The sequence below is a fragment of the Narcine bancroftii genome, chromosome 1, assembly GCF_036971445.1.
Source record: "Narcine bancroftii isolate sNarBan1 chromosome 1, sNarBan1.hap1, whole genome shotgun sequence".
NCBI lineage: Eukaryota > Metazoa > Chordata > Chondrichthyes > Torpediniformes > Narcinidae > Narcine > Narcine bancroftii.
The window spans coordinates 131,978,278-132,005,290 of record NC_091469.1 but is presented as its reverse complement, the minus strand read 5'-3'; the positions used below and the strand labels follow the sequence as shown (position 1 = coordinate 132,005,290).

The window sequence follows — 27,013 nt, the reverse complement described above, 5'->3', positions numbered from 1 at the left end:
TATACAGGATTATTCCCAGGGAAAAAAAAATCTTATAACATTGTATCTATTCCTTTCATTATAAGAGATCTTGCTGCATCTGGATTGAGTGACCCCTTCACCCGATTTGATGGTTTACTTTATCTGGCGATGTTTTCATGCTCATATATTTTGATTTAAAGTATTAGTCTTAGAGACCCTCGATTTTCCTTCAAATTGAATGTAAAATTCAATCATATCCTTCACGATGAGGTCATCAACAAATCCTATCTTGTTTCATAATACATGTTGTTCTAAGAAACCATCTCAAAACATTCTATGAACTCTGATTAGTTCCTCTTTGCTTCGTTGTTATTCCTCATCCTCTTGCCCTCCCATAGTGACCCTATACTTAGTTTACCTTTTTTAAATCTCTTTTTATCTTTTTTAACTTGTCAAATGGTGTATATTTATCCTAGTTTCTGTTGAACTCTCTTTTAATTCTGTTGCAGATCAATGCTTATGCTCGTTTCTTCTCCCTGTTGTTTGTCCATATTTTATTGTCAGTTCATTTGAAAACAATTTACCTCTAATCAACAAATGAATGAAATGAAATGTACAGATGCAATGGAAGTTTTACTTGGTTCTCATTATATTTTGTTTCTTTTCAATGACTATTTTGAACGATCAACAATGGCCAAGGATCTTCCTTTATTTATAAGTGAAAGCAGAAAATGTCGGAAGCCCTCAGAAGGGCAGGCAGTATCTGTGGGAAGAGAACAGAATTAACCTTTCAGGTCAAATATCAGGACTGGGAAGTGACAAAACAAGTTAGTTTCATCACTGGTAGGAACAAGGAAGTAATGAATAGGACAAGGGAGAATCGTTCTGATACAGTGAGGCCAGGGTTATTCTGGTGATTGTGTTTTTAACAGAGCCATCCCATTGATGTAGTAACAATACCAACTTAAGAGAGAGAAGCAGAGGGAATGTGAAAATCAGGTCAAAACCGTTGCAGGGAATGGAACTAAAAGGAAAATGCTGGAAATTTTATGAATTGGATAGTGTTTACAGAAAGAGAAAAACTGTTAATATCATCTTATCATTTGGTAGCCATCATAAATAGTCTGCAGATGGGATAGGGATTAATTCGCCAAAATACCAGCTTCATCCTACAAAAGATTGAAACACTGAGAAGCAGGGTCTAGATACAGGGGTGGCCAACTTTTAAAATTTAGGCATACATCGTGATAACAGGCCATTTCGGCCCACAAGTCAGTGCTGCCCAATGAACCTACACCCCTGGTATGTACTCGTGGGCCGAAATGGCCTGTTACCGTGCTGTATGTCTAAACTGAAAATAAAAAAAGGTTGGTCACCCCTGCAAGTCTAGAAGAAAGCTGGTGTTTTTACACAATGAAATAGTTGGTGCCTTGTCAGATCTGCTGGAAAACATGTGTGCATTATCAAAGAGCCTGGAGGAATTTAACTTCAGCCTTTGCCAGTTTTCTTCTGCATGCAAGTTGTGCCAGGTCTATTCCAACACCCGTGTACCCATCCATCCTGCAGGATCTGATGAGGAAGTCTCAGCTTTCACCAGAGCACAAGTTGAAATTAGACAATATCTAGGTACTTCAGAGGAAGCTTAGACTGCTGCATCACAGGATCTTTTTTTATCACAGATGTTGATTATGTCATTGTACAACACTTGTAATAATGCCCCATCAAATATGGTGTGTAGTGTCCCTTCAAAAGCCTCAAACATCTCAAAATGTTTTTCCTTCATAAAGTTTTCTAAAAAAATTTCTTTATAAGGTCAGCAGCAAATCAACTGAAAACACTAATGAGATTAGGGAAGCTAAACTTTTAACACCCCAAAAAGTGTCACTGAAACTATTATTAATGAGTTCCTGGGTAACTGCAAATCCACATGGGAGACGTAAAGTTTAGAGCTGCTTGTAAACCATTTGAAAATCATATTGACATCATGTTGTAATGCTAGACCAGCCTCTATTGTGTGAGTAAATCACACATATCCAAGCCTGCCTTTGGACCTGGCAGGCTTGAGGATGGCTGTCAGTGCACTTGAAGTTTCTATTATTTTTACTTTCCACTCACCTAAGATGCCAAGGTACTGAACGATGTAAGGAACATATTGGATATTATGGGCTTTGTCCCACATTTGAATCAAGGTACTGTTGAAATAATCATTTATGTTATTGCATTAGTTGTTAACCAAAGTACAGTAACGTATTTATTGAGATTGCACTAATGAGAAGAGAGTGTCTGTAACATAACAAAGAATATGTTTGCAGTGCAAAATTTAGAATTCTGACAAGAAATTTAGACAAGAACATCTTAATGTGATTCTGCTTTAAAATTTATTCAATTCAATGTAGAATTTTGTTTAGGCATTTTTTTTATGAAAGGAGGCATTGCTTTCAATGTTTCTTAAGACACTCACTGCAGAGGTAGCCAAAGTAGATGCAGATTAAAGAATAGATTCAGCTATTTAAATATTATTTTAGAAACCGATGTTTGACCCAAAACACCACACTATATGTTGAAAGGCTCCAGGCTTTTTTCCACCATTGGTTGTACCCAGGAGACTAGCCCAGTGTTTACCACTCTTAATTGAACAATGTTTCCAGATTTAATTCCTGAAATCTTCATTTGCTAAGTTTCTGCTTTCATGTTCTGGATTTAAAGGTTAATGGGAAATTGTTCTACATCTTAATGTTTTCAATTCTAATTAGCACCTTTTTCAAAAGTTCTGATTTAATTCTCAGTTTCAAGGGCTAGAGAGTAGAATTTAGATTCCCTCTCAGCCTTGATGCATCCTATCAGCACCAAAAAAAAACCCAGGACTTATTGTACGTGAGTTGATTAATATTCTGGGTGCATCCCCAATGCCATTTACTTCCTCATTTTTTTTTTCCTTTCCCTCAGTAGAACAATTAAGGGCAAAGGAAAGAAAGCTAAAATTCAGTTATGCCTGTAGCTTTGCACCTGTTCTCAGTCTTCAGAACCTTCTTAGGGACAGGCCCATTTGGGCATTGACGATGATCCCTATCCAAGGATCCTTTAACTTTATAATTTGTAAACCTTGCCATATTGTATCTGGTCAGATTGTTAGCATTCTGCAGATTCCACAACTGGCATATGTCTATGGGAGACCTCTGTCCTATATTTGTTAAGTAGTTTGTTTTTGTAGTCTACCAACAAATGATCCAGAAATTGAAACAGTAGAACAGAACACAGACACCAGGTTTACAAAAGCAAAATATACACACAGGTGCATATTAACATCCCTTCCACACAATCCCAATTCCAGAATTTCTGAGAGAGTGTCGACCTGTCATTCTCTTTCTCATGGACCTCTTGCCTACAGTGTATACCTGCTGGGCAAGAGTCATCAGCATGTTTTCTAAACTTTATTTATAATGCAGTCATCCAACAATTAGGAATGAGTTTCATAATTCCTTTCTTTACCAACATGAGGATATTATCCAAAGCCAAGTTCTGGTCCTCTGCAACAATCATTGTCAAATGGAATGAAAGAAATTAATAGCGATTGGAATCAATGCCTTGAATTCACACTTGCTTTAAAGGGCTCACTCCTTTTCATTAAGCAAACTTCATTCGGATATTCATTCAGTCTGTGTCCTTGCTGCTTTGTAAATTCACCCTTCAGATACCTTCAAAAGTTAGAGCAAAGCCTTTTGCAGACAAACAGCAGTAGGAATAATATTTATCACTAACCTAATTCATTATTTGATCCATCCATTTTGTTTTCTCTTTTGGTTTGAAATTTACCACTGCTCGCCTTTCAGTACCTTTCCTTCACTTCCCCTAGCCCAAAATCCAAGGCATTAGCACACCAGCTGCTACCGCTCAGCTCTCAACAAAACAGAGCATGCTTGTTTTTCATATTGATCGGCAATAGCATATGCAGGTGCCTTTTTAAGACATTTCTGTTGTTACCCAGGAGATCTGACTCCAGCATATGATACAACATGATCTGAAGGCTACACCAGCTGGGTTTCATTGAAGCGGAAAGCACATGGAAAGTCCCCCTTCCCCCTCGCATGTTGAGAGGGTAGGGTTTGCTGGAATTACTGACACCCGAATTTCAGTTCCTTAGTGATCAAAAACCAATGTCAGTTGCAGTACCATATGGTTAGTCATATGATAAGCGAAACTGTTCCAAAATGAGTGGATATGCTTGACGATCTTCTTGCCTGTAGAAAATTCAAATGTACGTTTCCTGCTGCATACAACCACAGGAAGCTCAGTGCCTAATTCAAGCTTTTTATCAGGTTTCCTACTTGTGATAGTACAGATTCTATCACCAATTTGTATATGTATAGATTGTAGTGTAGGATTATTGTGATTGGCTGAGAGTGTAGCCACGCCTACTGGCAGGTCTTAAAGGATTGCTCCTAGCCAGACCAGGTCATTCTGGACTGGTCGACCTACATGTGATACGGCTCCAGTCTTCTAGTTAATAAAAGCCTTGGTTTGGATCAACAAGCCTTCGATTCTTTCGACGTGCTCTACACTAATGCATGTAGTCTGTAGAAAAAACATGGGGTCAAAATTTGTAGAGAATGGCAGATACTGACAGAAAATCAAACAAAAATTATGTAAAACAAATACAGTTTTGATGTTAACAAGCAGTAATGGTAATGAGTTTATTGTCATAGACTCAATGCAATGTGCATATGCATTGAAATTCTTATTTGCTGCAGCAAACAGGCATTTTTTAATACAAAAATCAACCACAATAGTATATATTATCCCAGTACTGAAAGAGATATGAACTATAAAAGCTAGACAGAAATAAATATTCATAGTTACAGTTAATGCAAGAGAAAAGGTGGCATCTTGATGGTGAAGACAGATCTTTTGGTGATCCTAGGTAGTTTATGGTTAGGGTTTTAAGGGGAGGTTCAAGAGCCTGATAGCCATTATGGAACTCTAGAGTTATAGAATGTTACAGCACAGATGGTCTATAGCTCTATAGTTCAACTGTTCCTGACATGAGAGGTGCTCAACTTTAGGCTCCTGTACCTTTTTCCCACAGGTAGCAGTGAGAAGAAGCTATGATCAGGATGATGGAGGTCCTTTATGATGGGGCTGGCTTCTTGAGGCAGCGCCTCAAAGAGATGCCTTCAACAGATGGGAGGTTGGAGCCCATGATGGACTTGGCTGTGTTTGTTACTCCCTCCAATCTTCTGCATTCCTGGAAAGTTGAATTACGTAACCAGGTCACATCGCAGCCACTTAGCATACTTTTCTCAATACACGTGCAGAAGTTCAATAGAGTATTCCATGATATGCCAAATTGGCCTTCATAAATCATAGTATTGAGTTTAGGAATTGGATGTTATGGTAAAGTTGTGTAAGACATTGGTGAGGGCAAATTTGGAGTAATGTGTGCAGTTTTGGTCACCTAACTACAGAAAAGATATCAATAAGATAGAAAGAGTGCAGAAAAGATTTACTAGGATGTTGCCTGGACTTCAGGAACTGAATTACAGGGAAAGGTTAAACGAGAGGCTTGGAAAATACATGGATTGTAAAAAGAAGCTTAAGAAAGATATTAGGAAAGCAAAAATAAGGTACGAGGTGGCTATAGAGAACAGGGTGAAAGTAAATTCAAAGGGTTTTTACAAATATGCAAATAGCAAAAGTAGAGTGAAGGATAAAATTGGTCACTTAGAGAATCAGAGCGGACAACTGTGTATGGTGCCGAATGAGATGTGGGAAATAGTAAATGAGTTCTTCTCTTTGGTATTCACTAGCAAAAAGGATATGGAATCATGTAGGATAAGAGAAGTAAAAGGGATGATTATGGAAAATGTAGGGATTAGGAAAGAGGGCTGTTGGAACTTTTGAGGTATATAGTGGATAAGTCTTCAGATCCTGATGGGATTTTCCCCAGGACCTTGAGGGAAGTCAGGGAGGAAATAGCAGAGGCTCTGACACTGATTTTTCAAAAGTCACTAGGTGGGGGGGTGGGGGGAGGGACATGGTGCCACGGGATTGGCGTGTCACAAATGTGGCTCCTCTGCTTAAAAAGGGCTCCAGGTGTAGGCCCAGCAATTATAGGCCAGTAAGTTTGACGTCGGTGGTCGGTAAACTAACGGAGAGTATTCTTAGAGATAATATGTATAAGTATCTAGAGAGGCAGAGACTGATCAGGGACACCCAACATGGGTGTGTGGGGAAAATCATGTTTAACAAACCTTGTTGAATTTTTTGAGGAGGTGACTAGGAAGGTTGATGAGGGTAGAGCAATAGATGTAGTCTATATGGATTTCAGTAAGGCCTTCGATAAGGTTCCACATGGAAGGTTCAGGTGCTAGGTATTAATGTTGAGATAGTCAGATGGGTTCAACGGTGGCTAGAGGGTAGATGCCAGAGAGTCATGGTGGATAACTGTCAGTCAGGATGGAAGCTGGTGACGAGCGGTGTGCCTCAGTGATCAGTGTTGGGTCCTTTGTTGTTTGTCAATTACATTAATGATTTGGACACTGGAGTGGTAAATTGGGTTAGTAAATATGTGGATGATACAAAAATAGGGGGAGTTGTGGATAGTCAGGATGGTTTTCAGAGACTGCATAAGGATTTGGACTGCTTAGAAAAATGGGCTGAAAGGTGGCAGATGGAGTTTAATGTAGATAAGTGTGAGGTGCTTCATTTTGGGAAGAATAATCAAAACAGGATATATACAGTGAAGGGGAGGACATTGAGGAATGCAGAGCAACAGAGGGATCTTGGAATAATGGTTCATCATTCTTTGAATGTAGAATCTCATGTGGATAGGGGGGTAAGAAGGCTTTTAGTATGCTGGCCTTTATAAATCAAAGCATAGAATATAGGAGTTGAGAGGTGATGTTGAGACTATTCAAGGCATTGGTGAGGCCAAATTTGGAATACTGTGTGCAGTTCTGGTCTCCAAATTATAGGGAGGATATCAATAAGGTAGAGAGGGTGTAGAGAAGATTTACTAAAATGCTGCCTGGATTGCAATATCTAGAATACAAAGAAAGATTGAGTCGACTGGGTCTTTATTCATTGGAGCATAGAAGGTTGAAGAGGGATTTGATACAGTTATTTAAAATTTTGAGGGGGATAGATAGAGTAGATATGAATAGGCTCTTCCCCTTGAGGGTAGGTGAGATTGGAATAAGGGGTCATAAGTTGAGGGTTAGGGGGCAAAAGTTTAGAAGTAATATGAGAGGAAGCTTTTTCACTCAGAGAGTGGTGGCTGAGTGAAATGACCTTCCGGAAGAGGTGGTTGCAGCAAGGTCAATTTTGTCATTTAAGAAAAGGTTGGATGGGTGCCTAAATGTGAGGGGATTGGAGTGCTATGGGCAGGGTGCAGGTAAGTGGGACTAGAGGAGATCACTAAAATTGGTACAGACTAGAGGGGCCAAGATGGCCTGTTTCCATACTGTAATTGTCATATAGTTATATGATTATATAGGTTAGGCCTTTATTCTCTGGAGGATAGAAGAATGAGGGGAGATTTGATAGAGGTATACAAAATTATGAGATAGATAGATAGAGTACATGCAACAGGGATTTTTCCATTGAGGGTAGGTGAAATATAAACCAGTAGACATGGGCTAGGAGTGAAAGGGGGGAAAGTTTCAGAATAACATTAGGGAGAACTACTTCACACAGAGTGTGGTGGGAATATGGAGCAAACTGCTAGCTGAAGTTCTGAATGCAGTCTCAATTTTAAAATTTAAGAAGAATTTTGGGCAGGTGCATGGATGTGAGGGGTATGGAGGACTATGTACTGTATGCAGGACAGTGGGACTAGGCAGACTAATAGTTTGGCACAAACTAGAAGGGCTTAAAGGCCTAATGGCCTGTTTCTGTGCTATGGTTCTATGGTTCTATCTTCTCAGACTTGTTAGAAATTAGATGTGTCTGTCTATCTGCTTTATAGTTGCCTCGATTTTCTGGCTCCCTGATCTTGAAGGTACTAATGCTCATCACCTCTGTCCCATCAATGAAGATAGGTCACTGATCCATTGGTCACCCCTTCCTAAAATCCACAATGAGCTCATTGATGTTGTTGACACTGAGAGCAAGAGAGTTGTTCTGGCACCACCCAACTAGGTTCTCGATCTCCATCTGATATTTTGACTCATCATTTCCCGTTATCTTCACAGAAATTGCAAACCAATTTTCAGAATCACATCAAATTCCAAATTTGTTTGCTATGTTTATAAATTAATTCAAAATTACGTTTGTTTCACAGTTACCGGGTGGCCCAGTCGACATAGCAGTTAGTGCCATGCCCTTATAGCACAAGTGATTGGGACCGGGGTTGGAATCCCACGCTATCTGTAAGGAATTTGTACGTTCTCCCTGTGTCTACATGGGTTTTCCCCGGGGGTTCTGGTTTCCTCCCACCATTTGAAACGTACCGGAGGTGCAGTTTAATTGTGTGTAAATTGGGCGGCACAGACTCGTTGACTGAAATGGCCTTGTTACTGTGCTGCATGTCAAAAGTAATAGCTACAGATTCTTGGGAATTGGACATTTACTCTTCCAAGGAAGATGGAAATCACTCTGAAATATATATTTTAATGATCATTTAAAGCAATTACATGAGAAATTTAAAGCTCATAAAATCATTTGACAGTGTCACATAAAGAATTAGATCCACTGAGATTGGATTAGTAATATAAATCCAAGCCAAAATGTGTGACTAGAAGAGGAAAGTGCAGGTGATGGTGTCGCTGAGCACCTGCTCGCTTTTTCTACCCAGCTGCCAGGTGCTGCAGGCTCATTTTTAAATGTTATGCATTGTAGCCATGATTCATCCATTGTGGAGGTTGTGGATGCTTTGCATTCATCAATCGTTGAGTCATAAAGTCATACAGCATTGAAACAGGCCCTTCTGCTCAATGTGCCCCTACTGACAAAAAATATCCCACCCCCCACTATTTCCGCCTGCCGACATTTGGCCAATATCCCTCTAAACTTACTGTGGTGAAACCACTTGTGTACATGAATACCTTTACCTTATATGTTTGGCCTTGTTCTCACTGGCCGCCTCGTGACTTTATTCCCCATAAAGGCTGTCATGCCACAACCCTGCCCCCAGTTTGAGCCCGGGTCAGTGTGAGCCAGCAACTCAAGATATGCTGTCCATCGCTGGCTAATAAAAGTCTTCAGTTCCAGTACTTCAGTCTTTTGGTTAATTGATCATGCATCACTTATCCATGTGTTCATCCAAATGTTTCTTAAACATTGTAATAGTACCTGCCTTCACTACTTCTTCCAGCAGTTTGTTCCATTGGGCCTTCTCCCCTCTTTGTAAAAGTTTCTTCTCAGGTTCTTATTAAATCTCTCTCCCACTCACCCTTAAACCTATGTCCTCTGATTCCCCGACTCTGGGCAAAAGACCGTGCATTCACCCGATCTTTTCCTCTCATGATTTTTTTTTATGAGGTCACCCCTCATCTCCCCAAGCTCCAAAGAATAAAGCCTCACCTGCTCCATCTCTCTCTATGGATCAAACGCACGAGTCCTGGAAATATCCTCATAAATCATCTCTGCGGCCTCTCCAGCAGCATGGTGATGAAAACTGAACACAGTGGCTCATCCACATCTTATACAACTGCAACGTGACTCCCATCCTCAATACTCAACTCTCTGAATGACCTCCCTATCGACGAATTGTGACACTTTCAAGGGTACTCTGTACCACTACTCCTAGATCCCTCTGCTCTACAAATCACCAAAGCAGATGTTTACATGGACTTTTTTGTCATCTGAATAAGCTCCTGTGAAACACTTTGGCATTTTCCTATATTTTTTCAAAACAAATCTGCAAGAGCACACCTAGATCATTCTCAACCATTGCCCTCTCTTAATTATACATTGATCTCCTAAATTCTTTCAAATGGCACATTCATTCTTGAGAGAACCCACAGGTTGCTAATAAAAAAAATAATGGTTGGACATATCACCAATAAAATGATTCCCTTGTGCCCACTCATTGCAATTGGTCCAAATGCTGGAGATGATTTTTTTAAAAACTTTATTTAAAGATTTTATCACATGAATAAAACAAAAAAAATTACATTTAAAGGAAAATAAAAATAAAGTAATTATTTCAACACAGCATTAATGTCCTAACTTAAATTAGTCTAACACCCCCATATATACGACCACTAAAAAAAATCTATATATAAAAAAAACCCACCCCCCCCCAAAATAGAGAGTGAAGAATTAATAAAGTTAATAATATTATATATTAAAAAAAAACACTCACAAACAAACAAAAAACACCAGGTAAAAATACTAATAAAAAAGAAAGTTATTAAATCTAAAATATCACACCTAAAACATATTTAAGTCAAACTTAATTGCATGTACTTAACAAATAGAGTCCACTTCAGCTTATAAAAAGACATCCTATCTTGAATTGAAAAAGATATCTTTTCCATAATTAAACAGGACTTCATCTCTAAATACCACCTATCTAAGGTTAATATATTTCTATCTTTCCATGTAAGCGCTATACATTTCTTGACCACCGCTAAGGCTAAATAAATAAAAGAAATCTAATAATCAATTAAGCCTAAGTCAATTAATGATTGCATATTCCCTAATAAAAATATATCAGGATCTAATACAACATAGATATTATATAGACTATTAAAAATAGATTGAATACCTTTCCAAAACTGTTGCAATCGATCACAAAACCAAACAGTATATGTAAAAGGAACAAGTTGATTATTATATAATGGCTTAATTACTCTTGGATACTTGTCCAATAAAGGCTCCAATACCACATTTAAATCTCCCCCAATCATCACATTAGAATTTACTTGTCCAAGTAATAAAAACATATCCACAACAAAAGCTGTATCTTCAACATTTGGAGCATAAACATCAAACAAAGTCCAAGCCTCGTTAAAAATTGTACAATTCAGTTTTAATAATCTTCCACCATTTTTCTCTTCATTCTATAACTGGAATAGTAGATCCTTGTACACCAAAATTGCCACTCCTTTTGCCTTTAAATTAAATGAAGAATAAAAAAAAACTTGTCCAACCCATTCACGTTTAAGTTTCAAATGTTCCTTATCTGTTAAATAAGTTTCCTGCAAAAAAGCCACATCAACTTTTAGTTTTTTTAAGTAAACAAATACTTTCTTACGCTTAATAGAATTATTTAAACCCTGGACATTAAGAGAAGCAAACTTTAATTTAGACCTTTCTTACAACAACACAAGAAAAAAAAGAGAAAAAAAAACCAAGAAAAAAAAGACCCCCTCCCCTCCCCTTATCCCCTCTTAAAACTACAACAAAAAAAAAGAAAAAGAAACTTCACTCCTTAATCGAAAAAAATAATAAAAAAAAACAGGTAAGAGGTTACAACTACCTCCTCCTGTCTGAACCGCACAATGCGGTAACTCCCACAAAATATTGGGTGTGAGATAACTCACACGTAGCTGACGACTTCTGGAAAATAATGCCCACCCAGTCCCCCCTCCTAACTCCCATTTCACATTAAACTATCATCATTATCTAAATCTTCTCGGAAAAAAATTCTTTTTTTTTTTAATCAGCTTTGTCACTCCGACCACCATTGTTTCCATTTCTTCTTTAAATTCGATTCCCATCTTGCGTCTCCACTCTCTTTGGAGACCGTGGAGGACTACGTCGTTCCTGGAATTGCATGATTGGTAACAGTTGAGCAAAGTCCATAGCTTCTTTAGGGTTATCAAAAAATTTCGGTTGACATCCATCCTGGAAAATCTTCAATACTGCAGGGTATCTAAATGTTGCTTTATATCCTTTTCTCCATAGCACTTCTTTCACAAAATTAAATTCACGTCGTTGAGACATAACTTCTTGACTCAAATCCAGATTTAAAAAAAACACGATTGTTCTGGACCATCAAAGGAGATCTGCTTTGTTGCACATTTCTAATAGCCACACGCAAAATTGTCTCTCTATCATATTAGTTTAAACAACGAACCAGAACAGGTCTTGGATTCTGACCTGGAAGAGGCTTTCTTCTCAGAGCTCGGTGAACACGTTCCAGTATTAAACCTTCCAGGAACTTATCTTGTCCTAACACTTGTGGAATCCAATCAGTAAAAAATTTTATTGGATCTGGTCCTTCTATATCTTCTGGCAAGCCAATAATTTTTACATTGTTCCGTCTGGACTGATTCTCCAAATAATCAACCTTTTTCGCTAAATTTTTATTCTGGATTTGTAAAGTCTCAATTGTTTTATTTACGTCTTGTATTTGATCTTGTACCTCAACTATACCTTGGTCACAAACATCAAGTCTTTCATTCGTTTCAAGCTTAAAAGCTCCACAATCAACCATCTGTTGAGTATTAATATCCACCAAGGTATTAAGCTTAGTATTAACTTGAACCAAAAATTTACCTATAAATAACTTAAATTCAAGATTCTTAATAAGCATATCAACTGGAATAGATTCAGGCAAAATAAGGATCCTGCTGTTTCCGAGTCAAAGGATCTTCTAATCCTTCCCTTAGTTTAACTGCTTTTCTTGCAGTCTGACTCCGTGTAGAAACCCCTGCCACAACCTCCTCAGCAGTATCAGAAGACTGATAGTCAGGGTTATCCTTAACCCATATTACATCAAAAGTCTTCATTATATCAAGATCCGTTGAAGTCTTCATAACTGGCGGTGCATTTCGCAGTGCCACCGCTACATCAATCGGTGGACGTCTCTTTAAAGTCGGGTCTTCAGCTGGCGGCGTCCCAGCTGTTCCAACTGTCAAAGGTTCAGTAACAGCGCTCATAGCGGGCGTTGATTGAAATACATGCGCCCGGCTAGCCCTTTGTTCCAAAGGCTGCCGGGCGCCATCTTTAAAGAGCCCTACCGGTACAGAGCGGAGCTCCATTGCTGAATCCTGCACTTCTCCTCTTGGATCCATTCCACACCGAGTCCTGGCTTCTTGTAAACAGGTAGGTTCAGATAACTTCGGGAAATGAAATTTCTTAGCAATCTGTTGCCGTTTTCTTTTACTTTTTTTTTTGCAATTGTACCATTAGAAGCTAGTTCAGCACCTCTAACTATTTATAAACTTTTTAGAAAGTTTCAACGGGCACTTATAGACAAAACAATAACAAAGAGTCAGGAGAGGACTGGAAGGCACGTCTATTCCTTACGCCATCTTGCCACGCCCCCCTGCTGGAGATGATTTGAAAACAGATGGAATTCTCTCAAATATTACAGGGGAGATTTCAGACTTTAGAACAGAAAATGATTTGTCTAAAGGGCAGCAAGAGAAAGCAGGAAACGAGGATGGAGGGAACAGAGCGTAGGAGGAGAAGGCGGCAGAGCAGGAAAACAGAGAGCACTGATGCCCAGGTAGCAGTGAGACCAGCACGAGAGAGCATCAGGGAAGTGAAAATATTGAGGCCACGTCAGACTAATATCAAAACGCAACAGCAGTCAGCACTGTTGGTTCCTGCCCCACACATCTTGGAAACAGTTTTGTGGAAGCACGCAGTAGCCTGAAAACCGAAATTAACAAATAGAACAGAACGTCAGAAAAGTATCTCAAACAAATATTAGAAATAAAATGACACAGAAAGGATTTTGGAAATAATCTTACCAGAAACTGATGCAGAAAACAAGATTGCCACTTTTGTGATCGGTAGGATGTCGCTCTCTGATGGCATGACACATCATGAGTCAGAGATCGAGCTCGGTCTTACACTTCTTGGGCCACAGAGTAGGGGTTGCACCTGTTCTTCTTCTCCTCTCAGTTCTTGGTCTCTCTGGACAATCCTGTTCTCTCTTTTATTCTCTCCGTCCTTTTCCCTACCTGCCTCACTTCTCTCTGAATTGCCTCTTCTACTTGTCTAGCTTTCCTTTGTGGGGATTTCCATTTCATTTTCTTACAAATTAACTTCTTGTGTGTGTTCATTGTGGCTCTTCTTAGTCTGTGCTCAAGGAAGAGATCCTTCCCAGGGTAAAATAAAATTTAAAAATCAGGCCAGCCCTGAGGTTAAAAAGGTACAGATTCATTATAAGACTCTTAAGATTTAGTAAGCAGGTTGTTCTACTGCTGTCAACTGCATGGTGTAAACTGCACCAAAGTAATTTATAATTAAATGAAAAATCCTCATTTAAATTAATGGACTAAAACAGAACCAAGTTCTTGGTTTGATAAAAGATGTCAAACAGAATAACGCACTACCAGGTTCAGGAAGAGCACCATCAGACACTTCAGCAACAAACTCAATCAGGGACACATTTAAGGACTGTTACTTGTGCATGTTATTGATTTTTTTTATTCCGTCTGTATTGCACAGTCAGTCAGTTTGCCTGCAGAAAAAGAATCTAAGGGTGGTATATGATGTATGCCATGTATGTACTCTGACAATAAATCTGAAATCTGAATGTGAAATAGTTTGTCAAAAATATTACATTGAGCCAGCAAGAAGATTGACATACAATGTAAAGCTAAGTGGACAAAACATGAGGATAAGCCAGTCAAGAACATAGAGTTATGATCGTACCATGTCATCATTAATGCAGGTTCAAAGGTCTGATAATGAGGAGAGTAAAGGAATTCATCTAGTTTGAACCTAGTGTGATAGTACAGATCTATCACCAATGTATATAGTGTATATAGTTACAGTATCTAGACTGTGCTTACAGCAATTGGCTGAGAGCTTACCCACGCATACTGTCTGGGCCTTAAAGGGTTGTGTCCCTAGCCAGGTCGGATCATTCCGGACTGGTCGGCCACCTGTGAAGAGCTCCTGTCTTTTACTAATAAAAGCCTTGGTTTGGATCAACAAGTCTTTGGTTCTTTCGACGAGCTCTACACCTAGAAATTCATGTGCAGTGTTTGAGAGACAACCAGCTTCAGCAATAAGCCAGAAATGCAAGCAGACCAAAAGTTCACCACTTAGCCTTTAAAAGTATAGGTGCACAACACCACAAGCATTCATCCATCTAACTGGAGGTCCTTTCTTCTTCGCCATGGTTACCCAGAGATTTATTCAGAATGACCTCAGGAGGATGGGGATCACATCATCTGTAGATACTGGAATCTGGAACAAAACACCATCTGCTGGAGCAACTGAGGGCGACGAGGAGCATCAGTCGAAGAAATAAAATAATCAATGTTTCTGGTCAGAAGCCTTCATCAAAGGAGATGTGATGATGTTATTTTATTCAAGGAGGCCACAGGGACTGTCTAGGCCCAGAGACAGGTATACTTACTTGGCCCCTATAAGGACATGAGAGTGGTCTTATGATTGCCTTTACTTTGAAGACAGTACATTTGCCATGGCAGCAAATGGCCAGCCACCCTGTTCCTGCAGGCTGACAGAGAAATGTTTGGCGTCTGGTCTAGTAGAGTAAGGATTGGTCAATTAACTCCCTAATGCATCAGCAATCCACCAACTTTGAGTTATGACATTCTAGCATGGAGAGTCATGTGACCCCTCAGATAGGAGCCTGGTCAGAAGCCATCACATCTATCATTGTCCCCATTAAAAGATTACAGACCTCACCACTGGCTCCTTTAATCATCTGCCCTAGTTTGGGCATATCTGAGCCAGCCCACCCCCTGGTGTGCTGGAGACATAAAGTCCAACATGCGGAGCAGCTGGGTCTCTCTTTCCCTGGGAATGAACTGAAGCTCCACTCTACGTCATGAGCCAGATGACACTGGAGAATCAATTACAAGATGTGTGCCAGTAAGGGATTGGGGGGCTTATTGTGGTGTAATCAGGGTACCATACCAGCACCAGATCGAGAGTTGGAGGGTACTGTTGTTGTGTCTTTTTGCTATATTCTATAGATCGCAATTTGTAGCGATTGCCAGTTGCTAGGCGCATCTGATGTGATTGTACTGCAGCAGTTCTTAACCTTTTTTGCCCTAGGCCTCACTTCATTTTTTTTTAAAAAACGTACGCCCCACCATTAACAGAAAGAGTTATGTATCCAAAAGAAATTTTAATTAAATCATTTACTGCAAGTGTATTTCAGTGCAATTAAGGTTAGGAATACACTGGAACACATTTCATATTCAACCTCTACTTTAATATGTCAACCATCTCAAACACACATTCAACATTTGTCATTACTTCAATAGGAACTTTACAATGCTGGAGGCAGATTTTCTTGATTCAAGGGACTAATTTGTAACTTTCAACCTTAAATCTCCACATTTTGTAATTTCCAGTCAGATTCTCTTGGCTTTTAGCAAATTACTAACAGCACTGAACCCACATTCTACTAAATAAGATGATGGAAAATGTATCAATAATTCCCTTGCTAAAGTAGTCGAGTTTGAACATTTCTTTTCAATCTCATTGGACAGTCACATCATGGTTTCTTTCACTTTGAACAGATTTCACAAATTCATCATGCTGCATCTCAGATAACTCCTATTGCATTGGAACTTCAGATAAGACCACCATCAATGTCTGAGTTACCCAAGAGGGAAAATCCATTGCCTTTAATCACAAAATCTACCATTGAAGTCAGTAATCAACATTTTCAAATGGTCAACAATAACATTTGTAGCAGCATTAGTTACCTCACACTTATTCAACCAATAGTATTGTCCGAAATTTCTTGCAGAAATATTCCTTTGGCATAATTATAGAAGTGTCATGAAACCAAATATCTTTTTTTTTGCATCATATTTGCTACTTGGAGTTGCTTGTTCAATGTACTTAGTTTCTCAAAAATGTCCATCAAGTAACTCACATAAGCTTTGCCATCTGTTGTTAGCAAGAGCTTCATTTCAGGTTTGTCCTTCAAAAACTCACTGAGGAGTTCAAACTGTTCCATAAACCTTCCGAAGCAGTTTCCCTTTGACAACCACCTTACTTCTGAGTGAAGCAATAATTCCACATGCTCTGCATTTTTATCAACACTAAACTGCTTAAAAAGACATTCACATTTGGCATTAGCTTTGATGGCATTGATACATTTGATCACAGAAAGCAGTATCTCTTGTAAAACAGGAGAAACATTCTTGGCAAAAATGTTTTCTCTGTGTATAGCACAATGGACAACCAACATGTTTGGATTTTCATCCTTCATTAATTTTAAACATCCTGGGTTTTTTACCCACCATAGCAGGTGCACCATCTGCAGCACAAGATACAATGTTTCCTTTTGATATTTCATTTTCATCCAAATAATTTTTGAGCTTGCTGTAGATATCAACTGCAGTAATAGTTGTTTCAAATGATTCACAAAAACAATATCTCTTCTTGAAACTCTTCCTGATCAATATATCTCATGTCTGCCAATAACTCACTGTCCCATACAGTAGACTCATCCAGTTGTATTGAGAACTTTCACAATTTCAACTTCTCAATAAGTTGTTTTTCAACATCTTGACCCATGTTATCTATTCTCTTGCAGACAGCAATTTTATTGCTCGGACATCTTTGTCATCCTTTTGCAGAAGTGTTTTGAGAAACAAAGATTTTGTGGGTTTAATCAGTTCCTTCTCGATTGTATGATACTTCCCATGTTTTGGTATCAACAGAGAAATTTCATAGCGAGCTTCAAGGGTATGAATCAGGGCTGTAGTTTGCGCAGAAAATAATGAAGTAACTTTAGATCTATTTTCAAACTTCTCTTTCAGTGATTTAAAATATTCCAATTTCAAATTGACATGGTTAGGATGTTTTACCCTCAAATGAGCTTCATGCTGGTCTGTTTTCTCTGATTCATTTGTCAAAGTCTGTTGGCGTAATAGGCAACAAGATGCATATTCATCGTGAACAGCAGGTATAAACCCAAACTTCAAGATCCCCACTCAATATCAACAAACCTTTTGCTTGCTTGGTCTGCTCCTTTTGAATATACAACAGTGTGAGCTCCCTGTATAACAGATTAATCAATATTTTATTATGTCTTAGAAATGAAAAATGCAATAAAAGGAATGATTGAATCAAAGGAAGAAATACTGACCCTAAAAAAAAACATGAAAAAAAAAACATTAGTGCTCTTTCTGGCATTTTATCTTCCAGAGAGGGCATCAAAACTGCGCTAGCCTCGCGCTTTACTATCTGAGGTCCTTTTTTTTAACCAATTTTGGTATCCCCCTCAGGCTGGCAACTGGGATGGACCCCCCCCCACCCAACCCCCCATTAATAAGCTAGTCCACAAAGATACATAAAAATGCAGGTCTCACTCACTACTGAACAGAAAAAGTAAAGTGGTATGGAAGGAGATCATTTGGAATCATCGTCGCCGATGAGATAATTTGGAATGGATGATAATAAGACCTGTCAGAAAAAATATAGTGTTAACCAAGGATAACAACGGTTAAAATAAGAGAAACAATGGAGAAATAACAGAGAAACATCATGTTATGAAAATAAAAAGAACAAAGTGATTTTAATTGGAAATTATCACAATTATCCAGTACCAACACTGTTGCCAACTCATATCTTTCACACTAACAATAACAAGTTTACTTTTTCAAACCAATCTTTTAATTATTTCCAAAAATATTCCTATGCCCCACTAAAATATTCTTAATCCCCACACCCCACCAAAATATTCCCACACCCCACTGGTGGGACATATGCCCCATCTTGAGAATCTATGGTGCACTTTTTGTGTCTTATCTGAGTGTGTGTGTGTGTGTGTGTGTGTATGTGTGTGTGTGTGTGTGTGTGTGTGTGTGTGTGTGTGTGTGTGTGTGTAGGGGGGTGGAGGATGTAGGTGTGTGAGGGGTAGAGGATGTGGGTGTGTGGGGGAGGTGTGGGTTAGGTTGTGAGTGTGTGTGTGTGGGTGTGTATGTGTGAATGTGGGTGTGGGTATTTGCGTGGGTGTGTGTGGATGTGTGTGTGAGTGTGTATGGGTGTGGGTGTTGGGTGCTTGGAGGTGTGTATATGAGTGTGTGTGGATGTGTGTGTAGGTGTATGTTTGTGTGGATGTGGTTGTGGATGTGTGTGGGGGGTGTGGGTTAGATTGTCTGTCTGTGTGTGCGTGTGTATGTGTGGGTGTGGTTGTGGGTATGTATGTGTATGTGGGGGGGTGGGTGTGTGGGCAGTGTGAGTTAGGCTGTGTGCCTGTGTGTGGGTGTGTATGCGTGGATGTGGGTGTGTGTATGGTTGTGGATATGTGTGTGTGGGTATGTGGGTGTGGGTGTGAGTGGATATGTATGTGGGTGCATATGTGTGAGTGTGTGTGTGGGTGTGGATGTTGGGTGTGTGGGGGTGTGTATGTGGGTGTGAGTGTGTGTGGATGTGTGTGTAGATGTGTGTGTGGATGTGGTTGTGGGTGTGTGTGTGTGGGTGTGGGTGTGTGTGGATGTGTGTGGGTGTATGCGTGTGTGTGTTTGTTTGGGTGTTGGGTGTGTGGGGGTGTGTATATGGGTGTGTGTGTGGGGTGTGCATGTGTGTGAGTGTGGGTGGGTGTGGGTGGGTGTGGGTGTCAGTGTATGTGTGTGTGGGTGTATGCGTGTGTGTGTCTCTGTGTCTGTGTGATGTGTGTGTGTGTGTGTGTGTGTGTGTGTGTGTGTGTGTGTGTGTGTGTGTGTGTGTGTGTGTGCGTGAATGCGTGCACAATCCCTGCGTTGAGTTTCCCTCGTGGGCAAATAAGGTCTTTTGTTGCAATCAACTTTTGTTCAGACTCGTTGCTTCTCAGACCTGCTGAACTTGTTCCTCACGTCATAGACCACGTGCAGTCCATTGGAGAGGATTCTTAGTAACAGAATCTACAAGCGTTTGGAGAAACATAATCTTATTAGGAATAGTCAACAAGGCTTTGTGAGGGGAAAATTGTACATCACAACCCTGATTGTGTTTATCAAAGAGGTAACAATTTTGATGGGCCCAGAGGATCCCAAAACCCAGCAGCATTAGAAATTCACCAAGACAAATGGTTACTTAAACAAAAGTTACTTTTAATTTTCTTTAAACATAAAAACAGGATCAAACTTTAACTTACTACTATTAACTTACTTAACCTAACTTAACCCCCTTCTAATTCTAAGCACATGTGTATGTAATGTGTGTGTGTAAGTTCAGAAAAGTTCTTTGATTCACAGTCCAATCTCACTTCTCACTCCTTCAAGTTCACAGGTATCAGGCAATTCTTATACTGTGCACAGAATTTAATATTTATGAATTTTCACCAAGCTCTTGTGCTTGAAAGATAAATGGTTATCGCTCAGGAAGGTTCTTGTCGGTTTTCAGAGAGAGATTTGTTGTTCGTTGGACACACACAAACTGATTCCTTTCCGATCAGCTACTTCAGTGTCTTGCTGAGGAAACCTGCTCCCTCAGTGTTTTCCAGATGATAACCTCTTTCTTTCAGGTCACCACAGAGTTGCTCTTCTGTTTCCCTTCTCTCAGGTGAAGCATTATACAGCCAGCCATCTCCTTTTGTGTAGACCACAAGGGCTTTGACCAGGCTGTACTATGAACTCACAACCTGTCTTCAAAATGGGGTTTCCACAAGCTTCCAAAAGCTACAGTCCAAAAGTCAGTTCTCTCTCTTTCTTTCTCTCTCTCTTTCTCTCTCTCTCTCTCTCTCTCTCTCTTAGAAAAAGCCTTTTTGGTCTCCCCTCTCTCTCTCTCTCTCTCTCTCTCTCTCTCTCTCTCTCTCTCTGCTTGCAAAACAGCATGATCTTCCTAGAACAGCAAACTGCATTCAGAGAGATTGCGACACCGGACCCAATCTTCTGAGTCCGTTCATCTGTTGCAATCCAAAACAATAATCCATTATTCCACAACATGTCCAATTAACATCTACCTGTTAAGTCCTTCAGCAAAGCAGTTTCCATTGTCTTTACAAAGGCACTGGAAGCTTGGACTGTCTGCCTTGAGCAAAGCTCTGGCATTTTAAATGAGATCTGTGTTGTGAAGTGTTTGTTTGTGACCTACACTAAAAAAACTTACAATTTATCTCCTTTAAAACATATTTATATACAAGATAAAATATAACATAATCCATCACACAATACAAATTGATAAACAGAGTGGTTTATCTGATAATTTACAATTTACTGTCATGTAATAAAACAGAAATGTAAATTACACAAATTGTCTTTAGTCTGTCATAAGCAGAGAGAGGTTTGACATAAATATTAATGTTGTCTGGTGGCCCTTACAGTCAGAAAGAGAAGCAAAAGAGAGCTTCCCCAGAGACACCGAGTGTCCGTGGATTCACCTCCGACGCTTCTTCAGCCTCTGTTAAAATGATCACCAACCTGAGCCCAGATCCAAACCACCCATATGATGAGGAAGTCTTCAATGACCAGGACCCTTCAGGAGCCCTCCTTGCCCAGAACACCCGCTCAAATCCTGGCCCTGACACCCGGTTCCCACGAACCAGCCTCCAAGAGTCTGCAGCCTATTCAAGGTGCCAGCAACCTGAATCTGTACAGGTTCCTTGTCCACAAGTCACCAACAACTTGCAGCCTGAGTGTCTCCTTCAGGCATAGAGCATCCCATTGGTCCGCCACAGTAGTCACTGTCCTTAGGGTTGTCTCCTTTGCTTCTCCTTCTCATCTGGGGGGGGGGGGAGTGGAGGGAGAGAAGGGTTCTCCCCACCAGTCTGCTGCTCCCCCAGAGTCTGCAACCCCCTCAAGGCCTGCTGCTGAATTCAGGTGCCACCATCCTGGGTTCAGACCCTGTGGTTGCAGGATTTTAAATAAAACTGGCAGGCTGTTTAAGGCCCCTGTACAGACCCGTCAGCCAATGGCGTAGCTGGGGGGGGGGGTGGGGTGGAGGCTTGAGGGGTGTGCAGGGGAAGCAACCATTCCCCCTGAACACATTCTTCATAAGTGATCTTTTTGAACTGTGTGCTCACTGCTCAGCCTCCTGTGATGCGCGGTGCTCAGGGGGAGTAGTCTGGCCCCTGGCATCTGGGGAGGAATAGCTCTGAAGGTATTTATTTCTGCTTGGCATTTGTTTTCATTTTACATTTAAAATGTAAAATAATTAAATAACACACTTTTTTTTATTATGATTTGATTTGAAATACAAATAACAATTATGTTTGAAGTCATGACTTGTGCTTGACTTGCATTAAAGTGAGGGAGAGTCAGCCTCATTCTCTCACCCCGGCCTATCTGGACCCAGTGGAAAGAGATATTCGAGACGGTGGAGACAGGTCAGAATGCAGTCGATGGCCAGCAGTGTTCTGTATGTGTCTCACTGTGGCCACTTAGTGCTCCACGACGCATTGCTTTTCTGTCCGTTGAACCAGTGATGGTTTCTTCCGCACAGTCCGCCGAATCTAGGCTTCACTCACTAGGTAGACAAGCCCTGAGTGTTGTGGGTCCACAGCAGTTCTTGCAGTGTGCTCACAAGCCTCCCTACCCATTGTTGGCCATTCTCCTCCGCCTTTGCAGCCATTGGGAGATGTCTCCTCTTCCGCCTGCTCCGCTGTTGGGATGATCACCTAGTGGTGTAGTAATGACACCACCCCCTCACTTGTTTTCGCCCGCAGGCTGAAGTGGTTTTCAGGGTGTGGCACGAGGAGCCAACAAGTGAGAGATTTAGGAGATGAGTGAGGTCCAGTGATGCCTACCACTCCCACCTTAGTGAGGCACAGCTATTAGCACCAAAGGTACTCCCTCTCCTCAGAGCTCCCTACACCCAATTATGTACTTCCTTTAAAACTGCATCTTATTTAAGTTCTTTGTGTTTTGATGTTAAAAAGGTAAAATGCATTTAAAATTACTTGGTATGCTTTGTGAACATGACCCCTCCCGCCCCACCCCACAACACCGCTGTCCCTCCCGGTCTTGATGCCGCCAAATAATCAGTGTGACCTACCATTCAACCACTGCCTTATAATCTGGTATGTGCCGTGGCACCTTTTTTTATGCGCTCTCTCCCCCTTAACATTAGAACCTGGCTACGCCCCTGCCGACAGCAGTTGGATTGGTCGGTAGGGCTCAGCAGGGGAGTGCTGTGTCTCCACTTCCCGCTCTCTCCATGTCAGCATCAGTGGCAAGGCCTGTCGATACAGCAGCTCCGGTAGGAATGCCTTTTTATTTTAGTTGCATATAGAATGTGGTGCATATCTATTTTAGTAAGGCATTTGACACATTTCCCCATGGTAGGGACATCCGGCAAGTCATGAGGCTTGGGATCCGTAGAAATCTAGCTGTGTGGATTCAGAATTGGCTTGCACACAGAAGGCCGAGGGTGGTAACAAACTGAGTGTATTCTGCCCGTTGATCTGTGTTCTGTAGAGATCTTTTCTAGGAGCCCTGTTCTTTATGATCTTTACAAATGATCACAATTTATAAGGATATGAAGGGGTGGCTTAGTAAGTTTTCAGATGACACAAAGTTGGATGTCTTGTGGATATTGTAAAGGGTCCTCGTAGGATACAACCAGGATTCAACAGGATGCAAAATTGGGCAGAGAAGTGGGAGATGGAGTTCAAGCCGTTAAAGTGTGAAGCGATGCATTTTGGAAGATTGAATGAGGGTGGTTGAAAAAGTTATTGGCAGTGTGGAGGTGCAAAGGGATCTTTGGGTCCATCCTTCATGGTTGTTATGGAAGTTGACAGCGTGGTTGAGAAGATGTATGGTGTGTTGGCCTTCAATAGTCAGGGGATTGAACTCAAAAGTCTCAAGGTAATGTTGCAGCTCTTTAAAACTGGTTAGATCCCACTTAATTATGTTCATTGCTGTGTGCCCTATTATATGAAGGTTGTGGAAGCTTGAGAGGGGTTCAGAGGAGGTTTATCAAAATGGTTTTTGGATTAGAAAACATCTTATGGAGTGACAAAAGATGAGAGGTGACTCATTAGAGATTATGAGGGGCATGGATAGAGTGTATCTTTTTCCCAGATGGCAATGACCAATACCAGAGGACATCTTTTCAGGTTAGGGATGGAAAGTTTAACAGAAACATCAGAAGTAGTTTTTTTTTTACACAGAGAATGGTGCAGCAAGTATGATAGGGACATTATATTTCATAATGCTCATTGGTTCACTAATATTAGAGATCCCATCTGTGCATGTGCAGCCAATTCATCTGTTTGACTTGCAGCACACAGCATGGGCACCATTTTGAGCACCGACAAAAGGTCGAAAAAAGTCAATAAATCATGTTTAAGACAATCCGACAAATGTATAGAGGCAGAGTGCAAACCCCAGGAAGGCTCTCCCTCAAAGGAGGTGAGCAAAAAGCGATCCAGGACAGCCAGTGGGAGGTTCCCAGGCCCTGAGGTGGGGGATGAGTGGAGCAAAAAGGCCTCGAACAGAGCTCTTACAGCACAAATGAAGCGCTGAAGAACCACCGGGCCTGCCAGGGAGCAGTCAAACTGAGAAGTAACAACGCCGACTTACCTCCATTGGGGGTTGGGTCAGGGCAAGCCAATCTACCTCTGCTAGGGGTGGGATCAGGTAACAGCGGCCTACCCTCATGGAGGGTGGGACCCAAATCCAGGTGCACTGACCTAGCTTTGCTGAAGTTAGGGTCCGACATGTCTGGAAGTGATATAGAAATGCTACCACAGGAGGTGAGGTCATTGAGGGTATGTATCCTCAGTTTTAGCTGCAATGAAGAGGAGGTGCCTTCACTTAGTAAGATAAGGCCTGGCCCCTCTACATCCTGTTAATCAGGTATAGTTTATCTGCCCGCTTGATGGGCTAGCATGACCTCCAGCCGCACAAAAAGCCTGAGAAAAGGCATAGGCACCCGATTGAACGGGTTCTGTCACAGAAGCCTGCCGGAGTGCAGAGCCTACAACTAATGAGGAGATCTTACTAAGACTGGACAAGTTGGAAGGCATGTTATCAGCAATCGTGAGTAAACCACTAACTTAACTGGTATCTAATGTCTTCGAAGAGACGGTGCTAGAGGACTCGATTTAAAAATACCCCTACCCAGTCAATTGCCAAACCCCGCAATTTGGGACAACTTGAACATCCCCACGAGAGCCAAGAACATGAAACTGCAATGATTACAGGGGTCCCTGGTTAAAGGTATCACTGCATTTGCCCTGACACTTGTCAGATATAACAGAGACACAACAAGATGTGCTGGGATTGCTCTCCCGTGCCAATTACGAACTTAATGACTTCCGGAAGGAGCTGATAAAGCTTGACCTAAATGTTCAGTATGTTCATTTACGTAAACCCGCTAATCCTATCACTATATTTCTCTTTGGTGATGATCTGAATAATCAGGTGAAGGACCTGAATGAGCAGCAGAAGGCAACGGCTGGAGTGGTTTGAGGCTCGAGAGTACAAGGAAAAGCAACTGCTATGTTTCATGCCTATCGCAGGTACGCGGGGGACTTTAAGAGAGAATATCCCTATCAGGCAGCATCACCACGCAGGCATTTTTTAGGGCAGCAGAATTTTCCCACCTAAAGCTCTTCACAGAGGTCGAGCCAGATTGCACAGCTATGCCAGCCAAGCGCATCGAAAAAAATGAGCACCACCTGTAGACAGATGAGTGCATTTTCTAGCAAGGAACTGCTAGTTCAACCAATATCTCTCCTTCCACATTCTCTCACTCATCTCAAACTCTTATGTTGCAGAATTGACGTGAAAAGTTTGGTGTAAAGGGATTGCAGCTGAAAACGGTGGACATTATTTGTGCTTCATGGAGAAAATCAACTCAAAAGCAATACCTTACTTATGTTAATAAATGGCAATTGTTTTGTTTCAATGAAAGTTTAAATGTTAATTAAGTTTCTCAGATGTTTTGTATTTCCGCACTGATTTGTTTTATGTTCATGTAGCCAGTTATAGTCCTATCAAAATGGCCAAGAGTGCTTTGGTGGCTTTCCTAACTTCGTCGGGAATCATCCCCTGATTTCAAGATTCATGAGGGGAGTATTTCACTTAGGTCAACCAATGCCATGTTATCACACTATCTGGGATGTTAAGGTTGTGTTGGATTTGTTGCAACATTTGTTGCCAGCGTACACTTTGGACTTAGGTGACTTATCTCAGAAATTGTTCATGCCTGTGGCCTTGATTTGGACCCAAAGAATACAGACTTTACCTTGTTTACACTTGACTACATCATTTGGGTAAACGATTTCATTGAATTTCATGTTCATGCCCTGTTGAAACATAACAAACCTGGTAGTGTGGGAACAAAGTTTAAATTGTACACTTGTCAAGTAGATGAAAGATTATGTGTGGTGCGGTATCTGAGACAATATATTGAATGTACCCATGATATCAAAGGGGAAGAGAGATTCTTGTTCATATGTTACACGAAACTACATCAGCGGGCATCCTCTCAGACCTTGGCCAGATGGCTAAAGAGGATCATGGGGTTGGCCAGAGTGGATGCCACTCGCTTTGGGCTCACTCAACCAGAGCGGCAGCTGCATCTATGGCTAGTAGAGTGGAAGTCCCCATTTGGGATATCATCTGTCAGTGGGATAGTCAAATGAAAGGACAGAGGGGAAAAATTTCACTGCAGCAAGATTGGTATGTTGATAATTTTAACTTGGGTCTTGTTCTTTCTATATTCCTCAATAAAAATATATCTGGGTTTTGTGGAAATACAACTTGATGTAAAAAAATTATCTAAGTCCATTCAAAAAGGTCTTATCTTGGGTCATGACCAAATTGAATGCAAGTAAGTTCCCATCTGCTCATCACACCTAAAACATTGATCTGATAGATCTGATTTCATTCTATTCAATTGTTGTGGTGTAAGGTATAACTGATGCAAAACATTATATTGAACTCGTCTATATCTCACATAAGTAGTATTGGTAATGCAATCTCGACAGAGATCTGACCATCTTTTCTCATCAATTATAATATTCAAATCTAATTCTCATTTCTGTCTGGATTTATGAACTCCATGTTTTGGAATTCCTGTTCGTAATAAAAGATACATTGCAGAAGTAAATTTCTTTATATTTCCCCTCCTAATGAGAGTTTCCACCTCACTACAAAAAGGTAATGACATTGCTAGACCTAGCATTTCCCTTAAATATCCTCTCAATGGAAAATAACAAAAAAATGTTACTGCATATTTTTTCCTTAATTGTTCAAATGACATCAATTGACCCCACGCATAATAG

At 40.6% G+C, this 27,013-nt stretch overlaps 1 protein-coding gene and 2 long non-coding RNA genes across 6 annotated transcripts in view; 1 reads left to right on the top strand and 2 right to left on the bottom strand.

Annotated features, from left to right (window-relative positions):
• The window catches only part of irf2b (interferon regulatory factor 2b), a 116,438-nt gene extending 112,575 nt beyond the window's left edge, over positions 1-3,863 (bottom strand). For all 3 annotated transcript variants that reach the window (XM_069940146.1, XM_069940136.1, XM_069940157.1), the window contains exon 1: positions 3,721-3,863. The gene's annotated coding sequence lies outside the window, so the exon portion shown is untranslated. The remainder of the gene's footprint in view (positions 1-3,720) is intronic.
• LOC138764369 (uncharacterized) lies at positions 1,985-25,644 on the top strand. 2 transcript variants are annotated; one of them, XR_011358130.1, is made up of 3 exons: positions 1,985-2,150; positions 22,849-22,977; positions 25,502-25,644. It is a non-coding gene; the product is annotated as an uncharacterized lncRNA (long non-coding RNA). The 2 variants fall into 2 exon arrangements; XR_011358131.1 differs by lacking the exon at positions 22,849-22,977.
• On the bottom strand, positions 17,637-18,237 carry LOC138744346 (uncharacterized). Its single transcript, XR_011345452.1, has 3 exons — positions 18,175-18,237; positions 17,808-17,857; positions 17,637-17,717 (listed from the first exon to the last, which is right to left on the bottom strand). It is a non-coding gene; the product is annotated as an uncharacterized lncRNA (long non-coding RNA).
• Positions 25,645-27,013: the final 1,369 nt, after the last annotated feature.